The 24,288-nt window shown below is 28.6% G+C and overlaps 1 non-coding gene across 1 annotated transcript; it reads left to right on the top strand.

The window, feature by feature from the left end:
* The first annotated feature begins 23,129 nt into the window (after positions 1 to 23,129).
* On the top strand, positions 23,130 to 23,217 carry TRNAY-GUA (transfer RNA tyrosine (anticodon GUA)). Its single transcript is given in 2 exon segments — positions 23,130 to 23,166; positions 23,182 to 23,217. It is a non-coding gene; the product is annotated as a tRNA-Tyr (tRNA).
* The last annotated feature ends 1,071 nt before the right edge of the window (positions 23,218 to 24,288 follow it).

Genomic DNA, 24,288 nt, shown 5'->3' on the forward strand with positions numbered 1-24,288 from the left:
AAAATTATTTACCCTTTTTTCATTATTTTATTTAAAAACGATCAAAATTTTTCGAATTGTGAGTTACACAACTTTTCCCTTCATTATAAACTACGTACTTAAATGACGAATTACATAATTTAAGTGAAAGCGGCCCTGAATAATTTCTTTGTTATTAAATCTTTAAAAATTGTATTCTTCATTTTTATTTCTCAAGAACCAATTTTTTTTGAACCATCGTTGAAAAGCCGATTCAATGTTTTTGGGTTTACAACTATTAATGTTCAACTCCGTAGCCTTGAAAATTTTGAAACCAATCCAGAAGATAGGAGGCCTCTTGGATCAAGTATTGGGAGAAATTTGATTTCTTGGAGGTTACTTTTGATGGAACTAACCCACATTTGCGTTACACGAAGAGAAAGCTCTCCGATAGGACTCTAACCCATGATCCATCTACCACTTAAGATATTTTCTTGCCTTTTAACTGTAGTCTGTGCTAGCCGGGGGCGGAATTCGCATTGACCAGCCATCGCCGGCATTCGAATCCAGTTCACCTCATTGGAAGAAGAATACTCCATCCCCTGAGCCATCACGATATCAATTCGTTTAATAAGTTCTTGAGACATGGCGAAATAAGCAAAAAATAAAATTAAAAGGTGTAGGGGTCCAAACTTTGAATCGCTCTCCTGACCAATCTATGGGGACCAGATTGCGGCTACCTTTTATATTTTGGGGGTCAAAAATCCAAATCCGTCTGAAAAAAGGTATGTTTATTCAGAAAAAGTACGTTTTTGTGTCTGATTTCGTAACATAAAACTATCGTCTGCACATATTAATTAGCATATTTTAGGTCACCCACTCAAGTCATAAAGATTGAGTCCTAGAACGTGAAGATCGGATCATTAGATCAAAAATATTCAGGATGGTCAGTTTTCTTAGAAGCACTGTACATCTCGAGCGGACGCGGACTCGAAGAAATCCTATATAAGTCGGGCTCGGGTGGTCTCGAATTAAAATTCTTCGGTCTCAAAAAGCAAGCCCGAACTCAGCTCTAATGTGGGTAAGCGATGTGGTCCAGCTCAGAAATTTTTAATTCTACTAACGAAGTTCTAAGCAGTTGACGACTCTAGAACGTTTAATGCATGTTCTTTTTTTAATATATCGATTCAATCCTGTAGACTTAACTTAAATTTATCTCTTTATTTTCAATAAAAATTTATCTCTTTGTTTTCAATAAAAATTTATCTCTTTGTTTTCAATAAAAATTTTCGTAATTTATGTTTTTTCAAATTGCTTTTATTGACCATGGAAACTTTACCAAATTTCACAATAAATTAAAAGTTGTCCCTCTAAACGAGCTGATATTATGATTTTTGTCAATTAACTCATAACAATATGAATTAATTATTCTTTATAACGTAAGAAATCTGGTGAGCAAGCGGTCTGATTTGGGATGAGGTTGATGAGCAGCAGTTATCAGGTGCGGTGCTTTCAAGTATACCTAAATATTTTCTGTTTTGAATTATTAACTACTATTAACTATACATTTTATTAATACAATCGAATAGAATAACTTGATTGTTTGATTTTTTAGTTATTAACCCAACATATCAAACATACTGTTGTTGCATAAGGTCAAATGATATAAATTTCTGAAATTTCAGAAAAATAAACTATTTATTCATTTACATTTTTATAACTTTGAAAATCGTTTTCTTTTGTAACGAATTGAATGACAACTTAACTCATTTTTTACAGGAGAAGGGAAAACAATCTAGGTGCATTAATATATTTACACAAGTGGCAACTTTTAAAACTTAAAAGTTAATGAAACAATAACAGAATAATCATATTAATTTCATAACTGATATTAATAACATTAATAATAATAATTTCATTGCTGTTAATTAGTAATAGAATTATTATTAGTAATAATTCTATTACTAATTCTAACATCAATCACTTAAGGATTTTATTAATTCAAGTTTATGTGTGTCANTTTTAAAACTTAAAAGTTAATGAAACAATAACAGAATAATCATATTAATTTCATAACTGATATTAATAACATTAATAATAATAATTTCATTGCTGTTAATTAGTAATAGAATTATTATTATTAATAATTCTATTACTAACATCAATCACTTAAGGATTTTATTAATTCAAGTTTATGTGCGTCAATTGTCGAGTTGTATTCGTGCTGGAGAATCTAATGTCGAAACGTTCTGTTTTTCATTTAAAATTGTGAAATTTCTAAAAGAAAGAAAAAAGAGTTTCTATAATTTTAAAGTTCGTCACTTAAAAATCGTTTTCTTTTATTGCTTTAAAATCGCTTTCTTTTGTCAATCATTTGAATGACAACTCAACTCTTTCTTCACAGGAAAAGGAAAAGGGTAAACACGAGAACACGTGTAGTCACGGATCGAAAACAACTCCAGTGGTGCGGGAGGATAGAGTGCAAAAAAGATTAAAAAAATGCCAAAACAAGGGCGTTTTGCTGATATTTTCTTTTCGAACAGCCATCTGCAAGTTGATTTTAAGAAGAAAAAAAGTCCTTGTTTGCGATAAGCTGTCATCTCTTTTACTTTTGGTTTTCTTTTTGCACTTCAAGGTTCTTTTCGGCGGGAGTCTGTTTTGAAGTTGGTTTTCTGTGAAGGACACTTTTCAAGCAAAATACTCCTGTTCGTAGCCAGCATTTCCGCATTGTTCCATAAAAATGGGGATGCCGAATGCAGGCGTTCCCCTTCTCTGGAATATTTTAGGTTTCTCTGCATGGGAGCACATTTAAAACTATTCTTTTTTGAACTGGCGTTTTCCAAAAACGTGTCAAGAGACATTTGTCTGATTTAAAAAGATATTTATACCTACAAAATATGTGCAGATATAAACTTTTATCTACAGGGCCGCGCTTTGGGTTTTATAGGCCTTGGACGAAGCTAAACACATTAGCAGCAGTTATAAATTTCTTACTTTGAACTGAGTCGAAATTTTGAAAGAAAAGTGAAACAAATTACAAACTTGTAATGTTGAAAGACATGAGCACCAAAAGCTATACTTAAATTGTATTGCTACAATATTGAAATTTAAAAGATAATTAACGCATTACAAATTGTTCAGATTTTAAAACTTATTCACCTTGCATGAATGCATCATGTAAACCGATATTTGGAAGCCCTAAATTTTATCAATCTAATCATTATAGTACGGAGCTGAGGTGATGGAGCTCTAGCTTTCCCATGATGCGTCTTAGGTTCGAAGCTCAGTGATAGTGATAGCATTTTGAATTTTGCGACCGGTTCGCACCGACCGCAGTGTTGACGTGAAATATCCTTATTGGTAGATGGGTCATCATGGGTTAGGTTAGAGCAGGGCTGCCTCGAAGGGAGGAGTTATTAGTTCAGGGAGCTACGGCACGTTTCGTGACGTCACGCATCACGATCCATCTATGTTTCTTCACTTTCTCTTAAGATTTTAGTAGTTTGAAAGTTGTTCTAAAGAGATTGCTTCATTCATTAAATTTCAAGCTCTGCTAGAAAGGGAATCGCCATTTCAACGAAAACGAAATTGTTGAATTTCTTTAGTAATAATTTCAAAAGAATATTTGTTTAGATATTATTTTATAACGTCCGCAGAAAAATTCAGGAGATAACTTTTTTTTTATCTAGCTGCATATTTATAATTCAAAAAATGGATCGTAAGCAGAGTAAGAAAAATTAAATCTTATTACATTTAAATATTTCAACTATAAAAATCAGATTTTTAAAAATCAATTATAAATTTCTTTTTAAATTTGGAGCATCAGTTAACCTCGAAACTTGATTTGAAACGAATTACAAGTTATTTTTTAAAATTTTTCTTCTGCTAAATTTCTGGACGTAAGAAATTTTCAGCTTTTGTCTAACTACAGAATTGTATGCAAAATGTAGTTTAGTATTAAATGTACTATAATTTAATTTATTCTAATTAAACATAATATAAATTTTGTACGTATACTTGAATTTCTTTTGCATCTTTAGTTACCATATATGCATGTATATATATCGGTCGAAAAGTTCCTGAGAAATCAAATTTTAAGTATTTGAATTTTTTAAAAATCAGTTTCTCAGGAACTATTCGGCCGATTTCGCTCGAATTTCGTATTTTGACATGAAAAATTACATTCTTTAAAATAATGTACGAAATTGTATACCTTACAATTCAAAATTTTTTCGGACATATTAAAAAATAATAAATATTTATTAAAAGTTATTTTTTGCAAGGAATTACTTTTGTGTAAACGAACTTTATACATGTGTGCAAAAAATTTTCAATTCGTTTAAGGGGACAATGGACGTTCAAAATACGAAAAATCCTTAAAATTTTGGGTTTTTGTTTTTTGTGATATTAAAAAAAATCATACTTTTCTGAATAATATACAGCAAACAGAATTCANTTGGTAGATGGGTCATGGGTTAGGTTAGAGCAGGGCTGCCTCGAAGGGAGGAGTTATTAGTTCAGGGAGCCACGGCACGTTTCGTGACGTCACGCATCACGATCCATCTACGTTTCTTCACTTTCTCTTAAGATTTTAGTAGTTTGAAAGTTGTTCTAAACAGATTGCTTCATTCATTAAATTTCAAGCTCTGCTAGAAAGGGAATCTTCATTTCAACAAAAAACAAAATTGTTGAATTTCTTCAGTAATAATCTCAAAAGAATATTTGCTTGGATATTATTTTGTAAAATCCGCTGAGAAATTCAGGAAATTTTTTTTTTTATCTCGCTGCATATTTATAATTCAAAATATGGATCGAAAGCAGAGTTAAAAAAAATTTAAATCTTATTACCTTTAAATATTTCAACTATAAAAAATCAGAGTTTTAAACAAAATAAATTGCAAATTTCTTTTTATATTTGGAGCATCAGTTGACCTCAAAATTTGATTTGAAACGAATTACAAGTTATTTTTTAAAATTTTTCTTCTGATAAATTTCTGGACATAAGAAATTTTCAGTTATAGTCTAACTACAGAATTGTATGCAAAATGTAGCTTAGTATTAAATGTACTATAATTTAATTTATTCTAATTGAACATAATATAAATTTTGTACGTATGCTTGAATTTCTTTTGCATCTCTAGTTACCATATATATATATATATATATCGGTCGAATAGTTCCTGAGAAGTGAATTTTTGAATTTTGAATTTTTTGAAAATCAATTTCTCAGGTGCGATTAGACCGATTGCGCTCGAATTTTGTTTTTAGCCGTGAAAAATTACATTCTTTAAAATAATATAAAAAATTGTATAACTTACAATTCAAATTCTTTTAGAACATAATAAAAAATAATAAATATTTACTAAAAGTTATTTTTTGCAAGGAACTACTTTTGTATAAACGAACTTTATACATGTGTGCAAAAATTTTTCAATTCGTTTAAAAAGCTCGCGAGAAACACAAAAAGCAAAATTACAGGGTCTAAATTCTGAACCAATCTTATGACCAAATTATTGGAATTGTATTCTCTACATTGCGGCTATTCCCTATATTTTGGCATGTTTATTCAGAGTAAGTACGTTTTTATGTCTGATTTCGTATCTTAAAATATCGCAATGAGCTTATTAATATCCATATTGGAGGTCAACCACTAAAACCATTAAAATTGAGTCCTAGAACCTGAAGATGCGATCATTAGATCAAAAGTTATTTTGGATGGTTCATTTTTTCTTTCTTTCTTTTTTTTTCTTTTCTTTTTCGCACTGAGCATGCTCTCTTTATGCAATCTCAATCAGTTGATATAAACCTTAATGTTTTATGTAGAAAATACTCCGATTTCGTCACAAAATATAATTTTAATTTAAGTTCTATTAAACAAAATTTCAGTGGATTTTTTTGAAAGGGCTATTTAGAAGAAAAACAAAAAGGTTAATTTTCAAGATAATAACCAAGATCTAAGTAAATTTTATGTTGACAACGAGAAATATCGATTCATTCTTAAAATATTTTACAGATTTTGTTCTTTATATATTTAAAACAGTTATTAAAACCTTTTCTGGGAAATTAAAGAAAGATTCCCTTTTCTTCACAAATATTTACTTCTTAATTCATTTGATTTGTCTATATGCTTTTTATTGTTGTATTATACGTTTTGCCCGAAGGTTTTGATTTATTTACTTATTTTAATATATAGTTTTGAAAGCCTATATCATCTTAGGTAGAGAATATCTAATCTCCTCCTAAAATTACTTGATAGCAACAATCATTTAATCTTTTCCTATTACTACGACAACCGCCTGTTCTTTTGTAATTTTATTTAATAAGAGTCTATTTTTAGTTTATTTTAAATGGTTATTTTAAAAATAATATATATTTTATTACGAGTGGATTAGTGTAAGGTTAGGTATATTTACAACAAATCAGCAATAAATAGTAGTGAATTTGTCAATTGGCGAGTCATTGAAAGTCATTTTAGTAAATAATGGAATAAGAGGGGAAGTTTATAAATGCATAAAAAAAAATTTATAAACCTATAACGTTATGGCAATCAACGACATAAATGTTTCATTTTTTTAAATAGTTTTTACAAAATGGCGCACATTGAACGAAAATTACCTTTGAAATATTATTTAAACAAAAACAATTATAAAAAAAAGAAATAATAAAATAATATACACCACCAATTGATCTTATCCTGTTCATTCATTAGAACAACTTGAAAGATATCTTTTCATAAACTTGTAGGTAAGTTTAAGAATTTTGTTAACAATCCCACTATCTATACCAAGTGGTAAATGTTCTTTTAGCAAATTAAAGGGTATAAAAACCTATTTAAGGTCTACAATGATATAAAAAAGACTAGATTCTTTGGCAATAATTTCTACCGAAAAGGAAACCACAAAAACTATTGATTTTGAAGAGACTAAAAAACTGTTGGCATCTGCTAAAGCCCGACGAAATGATTTTTATGTTTTATGCATGTCATATTTAATAACCTTCGTTGAACAGCCGACTCAATTTTTGGGTTTACGATTACTAATGTTCAAATACGTAGCCTTGTAATTTTGAACTCAATCCAGAAGACAAGGGAACTGCTGGATCAAATATTAGTAGAAATTTGCCTTCGTGAAGGACTTTTTGATATAACTAACTAGCTTTTGCGTTACACGGAGAGGAAGACCACGAGAACGTCACACGGTTAGCCTGAAGGCAAGGGGACTCTAACCCATGATCCATCTACCACTGAGGATATTTTACATCAGCACTGTGGTCGGTGCAAGCCGGATGCGGAATTCGCATCGACAAGCCATTGCCGGGATTCGAACCCGGTTCACCTCATTAGAAGGTGAACGCTTTATCCCCTGAGCCATCGCGGCTCTTTGTATGCCATAAAAGATTATGCTCATTAAAATGTTACATGTAATACATAATTATTCTAGAATACTTGTGGTGAAACTCTCATTAATTAAACTTTCGCCTCCCTTTTTTAACCCCTGAAATCATTAATTGTTATTTATCTTGTTCATGTGTTTTTTAAATCAACATTTAGGGTTGATATAGATTTTATAATTTTCTGGTAGATTTATTGTAGTTTAAAATATAAAAAGCATTTTTATACAGCGTTATGACCACACTAGCGAAAATTTCAAGGGGGAAAATAATTTATTTTTAAGTCAGATTCCTTTTTCAAGATTTCCACCGTTTTCAGAATCGCCCGGGGCGTAGAATCGTCTTCCGCAGGCAGTGGTTGCCTTTAGGCGATATCGAATATTCCTAAGTTTAATTTCATTTCATTCAGTATAAATAAAATGTATCGGAGTTTATTTAGAATATTTTACTTTACTTCTATTTTCAATTACAATATAGTAGTCGGTGGCATGACATAGTTTTTGTGTAAAATCGCCCTTTCAACAAAGTGCTAATACAGAATTGGTATTATAGGTTTTGTTTTCGATTCTATTAAGATAAAATTAAAATCTAATCAATTTAAAGGGTTACCATCGTATCTTTATCGATAAAATTGTTTTTTGTTGTTGTTGTCTTCAGCCATTAAGGCAGAAGGGGTGCGACTGTTCTTGTTTTTCAGTGGCGCCATCTATGGCCTAGAATTCAATTTCTGCCACACCCATACGTCACACCCGTTTATAGGGCGGACTCATTCATACATCCATTCATTCATTCATCCACAGAACGTAATTTTGACCTGAACCAGAGAACGATCAATCTCCAATTCAGTATCCCCAGAGGTATTGATTTGTTATAGGAACAGGGAGAACTTTGTGACCAGACAGATTTAACGTGCAACAGTCACCATTTACTTGGGTCGGCTGGATTCGATTTATTAAAATTATTGCATACCTTAAAAATGCTTTACTTTATGTGTGTGAAGTTTTTTAGCACGATTTTAAACAGTATAACATGCTATAGAGGGCAAATAATAACAAATAATTAAAGTGAAAGCTTAAGCGAAAACTTTTTCTATATTTATATCCTAGTTTATTATTTATTTCCTCCGTTAATTAAATAGGTTTTAATACTTTCAATCCTGTTTTATTTATCAGTGGTGATTAACGTTTTTTAGCGTCTCGATAGCGTAAAAAAAGGCATTTGCAAACACTAACGTGAGTACTTTTTGAATTCTTTTTTGACAAAAAAAAATATATATATATATATTAAGAGTGAAATATATATACGTAGTAATAAAAATATAGTTAAATATATATTATAATATTACATATTTTAATTATATAATTATAATATTTTAATTATAATAATTATAATATTATAATTAAAATGTATATTAATTTCTAAAAATATTTATTAAGAGCTGTCATTTTTGATGGTTACTTTTTGTTAAGAAAAAAAAAACACATAGATTTAATTTACATCTTTCGTCAACGAAGACACTTTTTATTTGTCAACTTCTTAAGGTATTATTGTAATAATATACAACAATTGTAATAATATACAACAATAATATACAATATAATCAATAGAACTATCATTAACTAGGAACAAAAACGCTAATATTTTAACAGTTTTATTCTTTTTCAGAGTAAAAGGTGAGTGACTTCACATAATTCATCTTTGTGATTTTAATCATTAACAAACAGCACGCAATCTCCATTTGAATTTTTCTCTTTTAAATCAAATAATAGAAGTGAAAGCTTGCACGAACACTTGACATCTTTTTTCTTTCATTAATTCTATAACGGTTTACTGTTTGTTTTATTTATTTGTTCTTATGAATGCGAATAAAATCATAATTATTTTCGGTGCTTTAGAATTTTTTTTTTCAAACGATGATGTTGCGCAAAAGCTGTAAAGTCAAAGAAAATGCTTTACATTTCAGGCAAATCTAATCAAGTCAAATTATTCCAGCGGTTCCCAATTTTTTTTTCGTCAAGAGAAACCTAAATGATCGATCTTCTTTTGGCGGGACAACCAGCAGTATAAAAAAAAATGTTCATTGGCAGATGTGAATATATTAATTAAAAAAAGATTATACTAATTATCTTGAAGCTATTTAATGTCTAAAATGAAATATTTAATATTATGATTTTTTTTCTTCATGTATGCATATGCTGACAGTTTATTAACAGCTTTCCCCTAATACAATTAAACAACCAGAATTTTATGGCACCAACAAAGTCCACCAAATGACGTCACTTACTTCCTTGCAGTTGCTTACAAATTAGAGCCGAGAGGGCTAAGCTGTCAGTCTCATGGACGACAGAAATAGGGGTCANGGACCCAATTTGCATCCAACACTCTCCAATGTTCATTATCAAACGAAAAGTTGAAATTAAATTTCTTTTTCACTATTCTGAGACCATGCTACCATTAAATGGTTAAAAAACTGTATAGTTTTGTATTCATGGTTTTATAACCATACTATTTGTAAACAGTTTCAAAACCGTAAAGGCAAAAAAGCGTTCTTTAACCTAAACTTTACGGTTAATCAAATGGATAGATTGCTGCCAGTTGTTTAACTATAATTTTAGAATGAAACAGTGCGTTAAAATGTGAAAGCAAGTGTTTTCCGCATTTAACCTATGTAATTAACAGTTTACAGTTAACATTAGTCCATTAACAGTTTCTGCATCGTTAAAATTCAGAAGTCTGTTTCTCTTATTTTAACAAATAATTTGTTCACTGTTTCATTTTATTTATAGACTTGATTCTGAGACATCAAAAAATTAGTTGACATTATGCACGGATTAAAATATTGCTTTTATAGAAGTTTGGCGTTCCCAGATGCCCCCAGTTAAAATATTTATTTCAAAGAAGTTTGCTGTTTTCATGTGCACAAAGTAAAATATTACTTTTTTGGAGGCTGTTGTTTTTAGATGTACTCAGTAAAATATTGCTTTTGAGGTAGTTTATTATTGTGCCAGTTGCATGACAATTGGGTATAATATAAAAAAAACACAACTACTTCCACTTAGTAGAATTAACATTTACCATGACGCAATGCTAAATTGTATGCCACTATCCACATAAATGCCACTATCCACATAAATCAATTATTAATCAAAAATCGAATATCAATTACTTTTCTTTATAATGCAATAAAATCTGGCGAGCAGCTATTTAAGAGATCAAACACTTCGTTTGTTTATTTGTGGCTTGAAGTTAGGCTCGCAGAAAATGCCGTACATGGATTAAATTTAGTAGGAATAACACAACCTGTGACGTAGGCTATAGTATACCCAATTCAGAAAGGTGCTCGATATTCTGGCTACTGAACTGATCTAACTTGAATGGAAACTTAATATTATTAAATGTACAATTATTTTAATACTGGGCATTTTAAATTAACTAAAAAATAATAAATTTTTTTAAGAAAATAAGGGCATAACATAATTTTAAATAAAGATAAATATACGAAGAAAACAAAAGGGATAAGGTCAGCTGTTTAAATTTGAACCGTAAAATAACTACTAAATAAAAGAAAAAGTAGACGGTAAATCTCACAATGAAAGCTGTATTTGCTTTTTGCTGCGGCATTATACATTATAAATTCAGATAGTAGCAGCCGCCCGGTTAATGGCATTAGAACACAAAGAAGATAATGTGATTTCAAATGAATTCATTCAGTTCATGGTAGCGTTCGAATTAGGCTTAGCCCATCTAGGAAAAATCTTCCTCGCTTGAAACGATTCCTGTTCCGAGAACGATTCTTAGAAAGAAACAAAGCGCATCTGAAAGGAAATGAGACGCGATTGTCATAACAAATTTAATTATTTTATGCGTGTTTTTCAGCCTCTGCGCAATTGATGGGGTGCAAAGGGTCGAGAATAATCTTATTCTTCGCAACTTGTAGAGTTCATTTGTCTTTCGGTTCGTTCATCTTGGCAGAGTCAGAAATGATTATGATGATAAAAGTCGTTAATGAGGTTTTGAGAAAATGTGTTTTCATTTAGCTGGCTAAAAGTAAAAGCTGTTTAAGTTTGTTTTCAGCATGAATTTTCTAAGTTATGTCTTCTCTTGTCGAAAAAATAATTGAAGCATATACCCGAAAAAACAAAAACATGAATCATGTTGTTTTAATACGTATGAAGGACGCCACTAGTGAGACAAACAATAATTTTCTAATTTAACGAAGCTATTTTTTTTAAAACAAAGTGTAATGCGATTGAACAATTATTATACAAAAAGAAATAATTGTAAGTCATATAAAAAAGAATACTAGAGTCCATAAATTATTTGAATTGAGTCATAATGGACACAATGATTGGTTGCAATCACTAGTTCATTCAAGAATTAAGAGCTCCTTAACTTAATTCTTAACTAGTTTTGTATGCCACTGTGATTTGGGTAATTGTACTTTAAAAATGATTTGTATCGTTAAAAATTTTGTCAGTTAAAATATTTATTGAACTAGTATTTATTTGATAAAACATTTTTACCTTTAAAAAGGCTGTTAGAATATTACGTGAGCATATTTTTCTGATTTTTGATCTCTGTCACTTGCAAAATAAACAAATAACAGCCACCCAGTCCCCATGCTTACAGAACTTTCTTTTTATTCAAAATGTAATTCCCTCCAATATATTTATTTTCAAAATTTACAAGGGATTTTTTTTATTATTTGATTAAGAGAATTCAGTTACTCAATTAAGCATTGATTATACCCCTCGACCACCGAAATATGCAAATCGTAAAAATTTAATAATATTTAAACTACTCTCAATAAAAAAAAATTAAAAATTCTTAAAACACTCAATGGCGAAATGCCCTATACGTAGAGAATAGTTTTAAAGAAATTTTCTTACAATTTTTTCAAGACTAATAAAAAATAAGTTGCTAGGCAAATTAATTAAAAGGAATAAAAACCATTTTTTTTCGAAGTCTCTTGTCCTGTCATTAATTTAATAATTTTGACAGCTCTAATCAGTTAAAAACTGATTCAAATTTGATTACAAGATTTCATCTTTACATAATTGAAAGCGAGTTAACAAAAACATTTAAAAAATACTTGAATCATCGTTTAGATGTTGTTGTCGTCGGCCATTAAGGCAGAGGTGTTATTTTCCAGTGGCGCCATCTATGGCCAAGAATTCGACTTCTGCCCCACCCATACGTCACACTCGTTAATAGAGTGGACCCATTCATGCATCCACAAATCGTAATTTTGACCTGAACGATGAATCTCCAATTGAGTACCCCCAGAGGTGTTGATTTGTTATGGGGACATGGAGGACTTTGTGATACGACAGATTTAACGTGCACCAGTCACCATTTACTACACGATGAGTCTTCGGCCCACTGGATTCGAACTCCCGTTCTCGCAAACGTTAGTCCAGCGCCCTGCCAACCGGGCTATCCCGGCCATCGTTCCGATGTGAAATATGATATTAATTTTTTTAAAAAAAATTAACAAAATCAATATTTCCTGTATGACTTAAAAATTTTGCAACAAGCAAAACATATTTTTGTTTTAGAAAAAATTTTTGTTCACATAAAACTCGTAAGTTTACACAAGGTTGTTCGACTTTCAATAAATTAAAACTTTTATGATTGATTTTACTTTTTATCCTTGTCCTTTAGTTTTTAAATTTCGATCGCACACCAGCGAGGATGATGTTAGAAACGGTTTTACACTTGAAATAATTGCATTTTAAATTTCAATATTTAGCTATTTTAAAATTAGTATGCTTTAATATTTATAAACTATTATAATTATTTTTCTCATTTTAATAATTTAAAAATTTTGAAATAGTTAGTTTTTGACAGGAACTTTTATAAGTACTTTGAAATGGTTAAAAGTCGTTTAATTCAATATAAAAAAAATTGTTAATGGTTGAAAAAACTTCCCTTAGTTTTTGTATTAATCATTTGTAATAATTATTCTCATAAGTTCTCTTTAAATAAAGTTCAACATTATATAAAATTTGCAATTTAAGATAACGCAGCCTTTGCACATAATTTCTATAAGTAAAAAATGATACTTCAATAAAAGTTGAATTTTTTTACTTATTTACATTTTGCTTGAAAGATCCGACATTTTTTAAAATACTCTATGAATGTTAGGGTGCATCAGGAAAAAATTTTATTTTTTACAACTCCAACTTTCAACTCCGTAAAAAGTTTTCACTGCAATCACATAGTTATTTAAAAAATATCAACGTTTACAAAAGTAAAGCAACCGTGAATAAATAATATGTATGAAATGTAACATTCAGGTTTCCAGGAATCTACATGAAAATCTTAATTTTTATTAACAGAACGCATATTTTCAATTCTCTATTCAATCTTCGGATGGTTTAGATCAGGGATGAGCAAACTATTAATAATAATAATAAAAAAAAACGATATATAAGTTTTGATTTAAATATTTAATGAGATGAATGAAATTGCGATTTCATTTTTAAAAGTTCCTTATATTGAGGTTCGAAGTAAGATGTGCTTATTTTAAGGAACCAGGCTAAATGCTTGTCTGTAAGTTTACTTCTGAAATGATTTTTTCTAAGGTTCATAGTTGAAAACACTTGTTCACATATGCAGCAAACATAGCACTGATTTTCTGGGCATGAGATATTAAATTTTGGAAACTAGATTTTGGTAATGATTTGCAAAACTCAAACTTTGGCACGTTTAGAAACAACAATAGTGTGCAATCTCTCCATACTCAATAAATAATGTTAGAACTCGTACCGGCAGAAAAATCCGCTCGTTGGAGCTTAAAATGTGCTGTCTTCCACACGTGAAGCACAATTCACCATGTTAGATTCCATATGTCTGATTCTCGAGTCAGACATATGGATGTCTGATATGTCTTCGACAAACGCTTGTTGGAGCTAATCTGCGGCTATTCTATAAAGAACTTCTGCTTTCAACATTTTAGCAATTGAAGCTGTCCGTGTTAACTATTTCCATCAAGAAAGTAAAAACGTCATCAATACTTTGTTAAAAAAGAAAGAACAAAAATAGCTTTAAACAAACTAGACAAAATAATGTATGTGTAATGTATCTTGTTTACATTTGTCACGGATCGGCAAGTTAAAATTCTATCCGCGGGCCGGATAAAACCTTCCGACGGGCCACAGTTGGCCCGCGGGCCTTAGTTTGCCCATCCCTGGTTTAGATTTAAGTTTTTATGTAGATTTTGGGGGATCTACATGTTACATTCATATGTAATTTTTTTAAACTTTTATTTTAAATTTTAAACTTCATATTTTCAAACACGAAATATAAAATTCATTTTGTATTTGTGTAATTTAAAAGAACTCAAAATTTACATTTTTCAATGAAAAAAAAGGAAATTTTAGACCCATTCTAGCTAATTTAAATATTTTTAAATTGTTCTGAAAAAATGATTTTTTTTTTGTAAATATGTGATTCTAATGACAACTATTTATCTATGTGAAGTTTTGAATTTCGAAAAAAAAAAAAACTTTATTGGCTACACCCTGTGTACCTAGTTAAAAAGATCTAGTACACTTGCACAAAGTACGCGCCATCTTATCGTCAATAACGGATACTTAAAGCTCAGATTGATGCCAATGATCTCAATTCATCTGCCACTACATGGTGCATCCTACCAACCTCCAGTGCTCGCCTTCTATATCTGAACACCTTTTCTCAATAAATTCGAAGAACAGCTGAAGATCTAGTGATTGTCGCATAATTAAATGAAGACCTTTAGAAATATTTTCGTTGTTGGCGACATTTGGCGGAAGGAAAACAACATTTAAATTCTCCAGGTAGCGGAGATGAAGCTGGCTGTACTAACAGATGTTAATAACTATCCATGTAACCATCACGTCGCGAACAGGAAGCCATCTAAGTATTTGTCATGAGAATATTGGCGTCGTAAAAAAACAACACGAGGAATGGAATACCAAATGATGTTAGAATAAACGAGATATTTTTTTCTTTCTTTCCGTAATTTTTATGAATGGAATCTGTCTTCAACATTGAACAAAGATTTTACAGTAAAATTCGGAGTTTTTTGATTTTAAATGCGAAATATTTTTTTTCTTCTCCGTTTTCCTAATTTTTATGAATGGAAGCTTTCTTGATACCAGAGAACGAAGATTTTATAATAAAATTTGAAGTTTTAATTTAAATTTAGAAATACTTTTTTTTCTCTTTATCCCTAATTTTTATGAATGGAATCTTTCTTGAACATAGAACAAAGTTTTTACAGTAAAATTAAAAGTTTTCATTTTAAACTAGAAAGATTTTTTTTTTCTCCTTTTCCCTAATTTTTATGAATGGAATCTTTCTTGAACATAGAACAAAGATTTTACAGAAAAATTAAAAGTTTTAATTTTAATAACGTCGCGAACAGTAAGCCATCTAAGTATTTGTCATGAGAATATTGACGACGGAAAAAAACAACACGAGGAATGGAATACCAAAATGATGTTAGAATAAACGAGATATTTTTTCTTTCTTTCCGTAATTTTTATGAATGGAATCTGTCTTCAACATTGAACAAAGATTTTACAGTAAAATTCGGAGTTTTTTGATTTTAAATGTGAAATATTTTTCTTCTTCTCCGTTTTCCTAATTTTTATGAATGTAAGCTTTCTTGATACCAAAGAACGAAGATTTCATAATAAAATTTAAAGTTTTAATTTTAATTTAGAAAGATTTTTATTTTCTCCTTTTCCCTAATTTTTATGAATGGAATCTTTCTTGAACATGGAACAAAGATTTTACAATAAAATTAAAAGTTTTCATTTTAACCTAAAAAGATTTTTTTTTCTCCTTTTCGCTAATTTTTATGAATGGAATCTTTCTTGAACATAGAACAAAGATTTTACAATAAAATTAAAAGTTTTCATTTTAACCTAGAAAGATTTTTTTTTTCTCCTTTTCCCTAATTTTTATGAATGGAATCTTTCTTGAACATAGGACAAAGATTTTACAATAAAATTAAAAGTTTTCATTTTAACCTAGAAAGATTTTTTTTCTCCTTTTTCTTAATTTTTAATAATGGAATATTTCTTGAACATAGAATGGGAATTTCATAATAAAATTCCAAGTTTTTATTTCCAGTCGTGGAAGATTTTCTTTTTTCTCCTTCTCTAATTTTTATATAAGAAATCTGTCTTCATATAAAGAAGATTTCCTAATAAAGTTCTAAGTTCTTATTTTTAACGTGTGAAAGATTTTTTTCCTTTGCCCTAATTTTGGAATCTGTCATTAACATAGAGCGAAAATTTCATAATAAAATTCAAAGTTTAAATTTTAATTATTAATCTTTCGATAAGTTTGAAGGTGATTCGCAATATTTGGTTTAGAATAGGGCTTCAAACTGTAATTGTCATTCGTTATACGTTTCTGAGTTCGACAAGTACATTTTGTACACGTATTTTTGTACATGTACATAATCTTAATAAAACATTAACTATTCAATTCTTTTTTACAGACAATAGAGTTAACTACATTTTTTTTCACTGGCCAAGCAATTTTCAACAAACTACGAATTTAGTGAAACATTAAAATTTTCTTTAATTGATTCGATTATTTTCTAATACTTTTTATACACATCTTTTTATTTTTTTTGGTTCTTCATTACCCTCCAGCTCGACTCTTATTCCTGACTTAATTAATTGATTTCATACACCGGAACAGCGCCATTTTTGTTTTTTTTGAGGGGTTTTTTCACGGTTCTTTCATATTAGGTGCGTAATTTCAATTTTTTGAACAGATGTTTTTTCTGATTAATGTACGGGGACGCCTGTAGCGACGGCTACGAGTGGGAGAACTAAGCAACCATTTCAAAAGGCGCCGTTTTTTCGATTCTTTCAAATTTAATTCCTAAACTAGTTTTTATTTATTTATTTATTACTTTCTTTGATTCACGGCTTCAGAATGATCATTGAAGAAATGTTTAGCAATAAGATATTTATCGACACATTTCAAATGAATTAAATATCTACCTTTGTTGAACACCTGTACAGAATATGTGTGATTAACCGTCAGGTGCCTGTAAAGAATGAATTTCACTTCCTAAAATTGTTTTATAAGCGAAATTAATAATACTATAAACGAAAAAAAAATATTTGGGCCTATTGTCATCTACCACAATTAAAAGAAGTAAATTATTTTCAAGATTAGAAATTTAAATTCTTTGTAAAAAATAATTCATGCTGAGAAATTGCGTTTTTGTTTAAAGTTTGCTACTTAGCTAATTATGATTCCTTTAACTAGTTAGCTTATATATTCGCAACTGATTCGTTGAGTTTCACTGGTTTCGACCTCTCAGTTTGCGTAATCGAATTTCAAAGAATAAAAAAATACCGAAGAAATAACTAAATATATAATTAAATAAATATATAAATGAAACTAAATGATGTTTGTATTTAAAAATTTAACAATTATCCTATAATCAGATGATTAGTAATGAACAAAAGTAATTTAGTACCATTTTTTTGTAAATTAAAATCGTATTTTATTACGAAATTAGTCCACGTAAATTTATAATTTTTTTTTAATGTATCCGACGCATTCTAATTTTTTTAAAAATCGAAAGTTATCATGAGTTTAACTTATCTTTTATGTTAAATTTGCTGTTGTAATTTTAAAGGGAAAAATAGTAGGACATTTTTTATTAGTATTATAAACTGTATTGTAATTCAGAATTTTGTCCATCAGCTACGAATAGCTTTTTTGTGTTATAAAACAATATTTAATAATGAATTTTTTTTGCATCAGAATTTTTGAACTTTATAGCAATAGTTATCATAATGAGTATAATTTTATCGTTAAGTTTAATTTTACTGTTATTTTAAAGCGAAAAAATTGTAGAAACACTTTTATTGATATGCACCACATGCATGCACCCTATTGTAATTCAATGTTTTATATACAAGCTAATAAAAACTCGTTTGTGGGAAAGATAATATATAGCATTAAAATTTATCAAAGTTTTCTAAACTTAGTTAACACGATGAGTTTAATTTTTTGCTTAATTTTACCGCTGCAATTATAAAACGAAAAAAAAAAATTTAAAATCTCTATTGAATCTGTTTGAAAAACTCTTGAAAAAGCAAATATTTAGAAATATGATTTTGGTTTCCAATTTTACGATAAGTTTTATGCTTGGTTACGCCTGGAAAAATTAAGCTTAATAAATTTCGAAATTTCTTAAAAGAGTTAAAGCAAAACTGGAAAATAAAAAATAAAAAACTTTTCCCACATCCCAAACTTTCTTTCGAACATTTTCTTAAGAACAAATTTTTTTTTTAGCAGTATTTCTAAAGTTAATAATCAAATCTGAATACAGAAATAATCCATCAGTAACTATTAGACAAACTATTACGGGAGAAAATAAGTTAAAAAACAAACTCTCATTATAAATTTAAGTCAATATAGACCTGTTAAACACATTATAAGCTTAGTAAAACAGGTATTAAAAGAAAATCTATTTTCGTCCTTGTCGACAAAAGTAGTAAAAAAATAATATTTTATTGTACTTTACTGGTGAAGTCGTTGACCTGTAGCCTCTTTATAATCTACGTAATACTTTTGCCAAATCGATTTCTCGCCAACATCGCCAAAATGCCTTATAATTTTGATAATGTACCCAAAATTATTTGTTATTAAAGAAACAAAAAAGGCATTTAGAGAAAGCACCTTGCAATATAGTAAAAATAAAATTTTTAATTGAAATAAATTAAGTTATAATTAGTTAGAAAACTATGTTTTAAGAAATATGAGTTTTTTGTACCCAATAACTGCTTTACTTTTATTATTTATTTCATAACCGTCGTTGAACAGCCGACAAAAATTTGGGCTTACGACTACTAATGTTCAACTCCGCAGCCTTGTAATTTGAACCCAATCCAGAAGACAAGAGAACTCCTGCATCAAGTATTTATTTCTACTAACAGTTTTAGCTCTTATAAGTATAACTTTTTTCTATTGATTTCTAATTAAATAAATAACATGTAAATTTTTATTCTGTAAATTTCGAACCATAAGTAACAAGAGTTATTTTTTGCTATATTATATTAAAATGTAAGAGACACACGTACTTAATCATCAATAGTGGTTTTTGTATGCCAACCATGTCCATATCAAATGCCATTTAGAAGACGAACCATAAATCACAAATCGATAATAATCACTACTGCTAAAATATGAAATATTTATTAAAAAGGATATTGTACGCTTGGTATAGTTCGATATTTTATGCACCCTGTCATGACAATAGAAGAATAAAAATTACAATAAATAAAATAGAATTGGAATAGGTCCTTTGAAGTTAGACCGTCCAGATGAAAATGAAAGTGTAAAATGTCAGACGACAATCGGAGCAGCATTTCAATTGTTTATTTTTATTGACTCGTTCTATTCGTATAGTCAGTTAATGTTCATTAAAGAAATCTATTGTTTTTTTAACCATGCATCCGCGTTTCAAAATGGTCTTATTTATAAAAATAAATTGGATTAATTGATTTTATTAGCAAAAGAAAATGTAGTTTAACGTTAGTATTGTTCTTTAAATTACGGATTGGTAAAATAAATTGAATGACAATTAAATAAGTCAAATTAAATAAATAATAAATCATTTATGGCATTTGTCTTTTTTGACACGTTTTAGTCATTTGATTTTCTTTATAGTTCTTTAAACGAAATTTGTATTGCATAATCCATCGTATTTCGTCAATCGTATATATGTTTAATCGAATATATCTTATGAACGAGTTTAATAGAGTGTAATCAATCGTGCATCAATATTTCGTAATCAATCGTATTTTGTCAAATGCGGCTTTGATTCCTTTTTATAAACATATTTTCCTTTTAGAGAATTAGATACCGCAAATGACGTCATCGTAGGTAAATCGTGGCATTCGTCGATTCAAAGCCAATCAACACACACGTGACGACGTTTAATAGGTATCCAATTAAATCTGATTTAAATCACATGGTTAGGTGTAATCACTTCTTCATCTTCTCGAGGTGCAAGCAAGACAAAAGTATTAAGTTTAAATAATTCTTCAGCATTTTGAATGTGAATTATATAAAAGAGGAAAACACTCATAACGCTAAGTCAAAAAAAAGAAGAAAAAAAAGAGATAAAAGAATATTATGAACTTAATTTTTAGTTTCAAATTTGTCAAGATTTGTTTTACATTCAAAAAGCTAGAGGCTAAACAAAAATTAAACCAATGGCTTTAAAAAGACATAACAAAATATTTAATAATTGTTTATTGCTGAAAATAGGTGCCTCAACCAAGGATCTGAAGAGTAAAAAAATAAGCAAATATTTGCTTAAGATTCTGATACAACCTGCAATGATTCAAAATGAACAAATTGTTCCTCACGAAGTCAAATCTTGCTGTCGAATCAAATGGGGATATTTAAATCTTACATAAGCATTTTTTCGACAATTTTGGACTCTCCTTATCAGCAAAATAAAAAATCAGCCCCCCCCCCCCCTTGTTCATGTAAAAAAAAGTTGTGGCATAATGCCTGTTCTTGTTATTTGGTTTAACTCTAACTTTTACAGTAATAATCCAGTTTTTGGATTAAATTTAAATAAACGATGTGACTATGTATAAATAAACCTTGTATAAATAAATCTTTGTAACTTAGTATAAACCTATTTTGCGATTCGTTTTATAAAATTTTGAGTAGGATATTCTTAAGAATTTTTTTGATATGCTGCTATGGTTCTGAAATTTCACCAAACATTTTCTTTCCTTACACATTTTAAAATCTTTTTGAAAATAATACGATTTTAATGCCGTGTGTAAGCATTGTTTACACCCCACTCCCTTCCTCTCCACTGGTAGACAAAAATAAACAAATCGCAAACCATCTTCCCTCGTAAGTGTCTTGCATAATATTTGAGCGGCCCCAAATCAATTTTTAAATCAAATTGAATTAGCTGTGAATCAAAATGTTAGTGCTATTTTCAGACATCAACAAAGTTTGAAAGTAATTTTTATTTATTTATAATTTTTTTTTCTTTTGCAAATGTTATGTATTTTTTTATGTTGTTGTTTTATTTCTAATGACTCTTGGCTATACTCTAATAACTCGGAAACGAAATCCTTCATTATTGCGACAATAGAGAGATTTTGCCTTGTAAATCTTACGTTAACCAAATATTCCGCTAACGTGGAACGTTAGCGGAATATGTTAGCGGAATGATGTTTGGTTAACGTAAGATTTACGAAAGATTGTTACGTTTTGGTTAACGTAAGATTAGTTAACGTAAGATTAGTTAACGTTCGAGGAAACCGTAATGTTCAGCAAAATCTCTTTAAAAACGTTACAGTGAGCAAAANAAAAAAAAAAAAAAAAAAAAAAAAAAAAAAAAAAAAAAAAAAAAAAAATATTACATCACCCTGAATAATGTATTTTCAGAATCGGATTTTCACGTACTATGCCATTCTTCACGCTAATCTTAATGGTTCAAGGCAATTAACTAAACTACATGTTAAATAATAAATGTTTACTATTAGTGACATTACGAAGATAGCGTAATATCACTAATAGATTAACGTAAGATTTACGTAAGATTGTTACGTTTTGGTTAACGTAAGATTAGTTAACGTTCGAGGAAACCGTAATGTTTTGCAAAATCTCTCTAAAAACGTTACAGTGAACAAAAAAAAAAAAAAATAAATAAATAAAAAATTATTACATTACCCTGAATAATGTATTTTCAGGATCGGATTTTCACGTACTATGCAATTCTTCACGTTAATCTTAATGGTTCAAGGCAATTAACTAAACTACATGTTAATTAATAAATGTTTACTATTAGTTACATTACGAAATCAGATGCTAAATCGTACTTTCTCTGAATAAACTTATTTCCGAAGAATTAGGACTTTTAACTATTAATAAATGAAGGAGTTGCAACCTGAAAAATACGATCTCAATAGTTGACTAAGAGGTGGCATGATCAGAAGTTTAGTTCATTAATTTCACTTTCTACGTATTTCGCCATAAGCTTTAAGTTTTTAGCGAATCGAAATTAATTATGATTAAAAAATAAATTTTCATCACTATCTAAAATTTTTAAGTATATTATTTAATGGTCTCGAAATTTTGAACTGTAAGGTATTGAATTTTTCTTTTATTATTTTAATAAATTTTAATTTAAAAAACAATTTGACTATTTTTATTAAAATTTTGGATTTTGTCATTTGAAATATAATATAGTTTAAAATATCGTGAAGATTATCGTATTGCTTACTGTTCCCGTTCAATATTTTTCTGTTTTGGATTACAAATCATGTTTCGTAGAAAACAATAAAAGTAGTATTCGTTTAGAATATTCTCTTTGTTTAAAAAAATATTTAAAACAAAGTTTAATTTTTTGTACTGATAACAGAATGTAGAACATCGCTTTTCTTGTTTTAAATTAGTATAATTCTTCTGTCAATATTTTTGTATATTAAAATAGTAATGAAAAGCGAAATTAAATTGTTAAAATTAAATTACATTTTGTCATGAATTGCATTATTGTTCCAATAAGGAGATTAAATAATTTTGAATAGCATAATTGAAAATTAAAAAATAAATATTCTTTTGATTTTATTTAAATTTTTCTCTAGTATAAAGTTTGCTTTGCTAATTGGAACCTTGGCGAACAAAGAGCACGTATCTCACAGTATCCTTTGACCAAGATTGGAACACTTACGGAGGAAGTAACATTTGGTTATAAATTTTAATTTTAAACACGTTACCAGCCGTCGATAGCTCAGTTGGCAGAGCGGTGGACTGTAGATGAAATAAATAGACATCCATAGGTCGCTGGTTCGACTCCGGCTCGACGGAAATTTTTTCTTTTTCTCCATCACTAAATTTCATATTATTTGGATTAATAATAATTGAATAAATATTTTTCAAGTTAGGAAACAAACTATTGTGCAATTTTATAGAATACAAAAGAAGTATACATATGCACATATTTCTAAATATACTTCTTAAAGTTTTATTTTGAAATACAATATAACAATTCTTTTTTTCTTTTTCATTTTTTCTTTTTTTCCATCACTAAATTTCATATTATTTGGATTAATAATAATTAAATAAATTTTTCAAGTTAGGAAACAAACTATTGTGCAATTTTATGGAATTCAAAAGAAGTATACATATGCACATATTTCTAAATATACTTCTTAAAGTTTTATTTTGAAATACAATATAACAATTATTTTTTTCTTTTTCATTTTTTCTTTTTCTCCATCACTAAATTTCATATTATTTGGATTAATAATAATTAAATAAATTTTTCAAGTTAGGAAACAAACTATTCTGGATAAAAGAATATTANCATATGCACATATTTCTAAATATACTTCTTAAAGTTTTATTTTGAAACTCAATATAACAATTCCTTTTTTCTTCTTCATTTTTTCTTTTTCTCAATCACTAAATTTCATATTATTTGGATTAATAATAATTAAATAAATATTTTTCTAGTTAGGAAACAATCTATTGTGTAATTTTATGGAATTCAAAAGAAGTATACATATGCACATATTTCTAAATATACTTCTTAAAGTTTTATTTTGAAACACAATATAACAATTCCTTTTTTCTTTTTCATTTTTTCTTTTTCTCAATCACTAAATTTCATATTATTTGGATTAATAATAATTAAATAAATATTTTTCAAGTTAGGAAACAAACTATTGCGTAATTTTATGGAATTCAAAAGAAGTACACATATGCACAGATTTCTAAATATACTTAAAGTTTTATTTTGAAACACAATATAACAATTCCAACAGTTATTTAAACTGTAAAAATTAATTTTATTTTTATGAATATTTAAATCTCACGGGAAAAATGCTTATGAAATGTATCAAATGTAAATATTTTTACAATACACACTATTTAATT

The sequence above is a fragment of the Parasteatoda tepidariorum genome, chromosome 10, assembly GCF_043381705.1.
Source record: "Parasteatoda tepidariorum isolate YZ-2023 chromosome 10, CAS_Ptep_4.0, whole genome shotgun sequence".
Classification (NCBI taxonomy): domain Eukaryota; kingdom Metazoa; phylum Arthropoda; class Arachnida; order Araneae; family Theridiidae; genus Parasteatoda; species Parasteatoda tepidariorum.